Genomic DNA, 994 nt, shown 5'->3' on the forward strand with positions numbered 1-994 from the left:
TGCCCTCCTTTCCTAGAGCTCCAGGGACCGTGGAGGCCTGAGGTCATCGGCCTGAGGGAAGGTACATCTGCGTCCCCAGGGTCAAGACAGAATATTGTGTCTATTTAGGAAATCTGAGGAACCCAATTGCTTGATCCAGCTTCAAGCCTGGACAACATGGCGAGATCCACTCTCCACAAAAATACACAAATTAGCTGGGCAATGTGGGAGGCATCTCTATTCCCAACTATTCAGGACGCTGAGGAGGGAGGATCGCTGGAGCCTCGGGGGTCGGGGCTGCAGGGAGCCCTGATCCTGCCACTGTACTCCAGCCTGGTCAACACAGTGAGACCGTGTCTCAAAATTCATCAGAAATACTGAGTTCTGGAAGGTTCTCTAGGATTGATGCAGTTGGATTACCTATTTGGGTCGAGGATTCAGTGAAGATTTGGTTTACACCTTGTGCATCTAGCCACGTTGAGGACTCAGCATGAGACTTAAACATTAGGAAGTAGGATTATGGATTAGGCTCCGGGACTCAAGGTTCGTGATGTTGTCACATTAGAAACGTATCTAGTGTGGTTACCAGTTTAGACCTTAAATGACATGAAAGGCCCCACATGTGATGAAGTCTAAAGCCACATTGTCTGAGTCTGCTCTACTCCCTGGGCAGACCCACACAAAGTCCTGGCAAGGAAGCAGATCACTGGGGATGGCCTTCGGTGTATTAAGTGAGTTTTGGAGTCGGGGTCACCAAAGTGTGCCTATCACAATTGAACACCATGGTTCAGAAGCAGGCTAGAGAATGAAGGGCAGGAGATGAAACTGGATTGATCAATTGCTCTGAACTCTAGTTAGAATTGACATGGGACATGACTGACCTTCCTAGAGAACTGCCTCCTTGAAGCCTGACATCCTCTCTGTCACTTCCAGAAAACTGGGCCCAGGGGAGATGCGGATTTTCAGCATGAAGTTTATTCCAATGCTAATGGCAGACAGACACCAGGAAGGAGGA

Source organism: Cebus imitator, unplaced genomic scaffold (assembly GCF_001604975.1).
Source record: "Cebus imitator isolate Cc_AM_T3 unplaced genomic scaffold, Cebus_imitator-1.0 Scaffold82, whole genome shotgun sequence".
NCBI classification, from domain to species: domain Eukaryota; kingdom Metazoa; phylum Chordata; class Mammalia; order Primates; family Cebidae; genus Cebus; species Cebus imitator.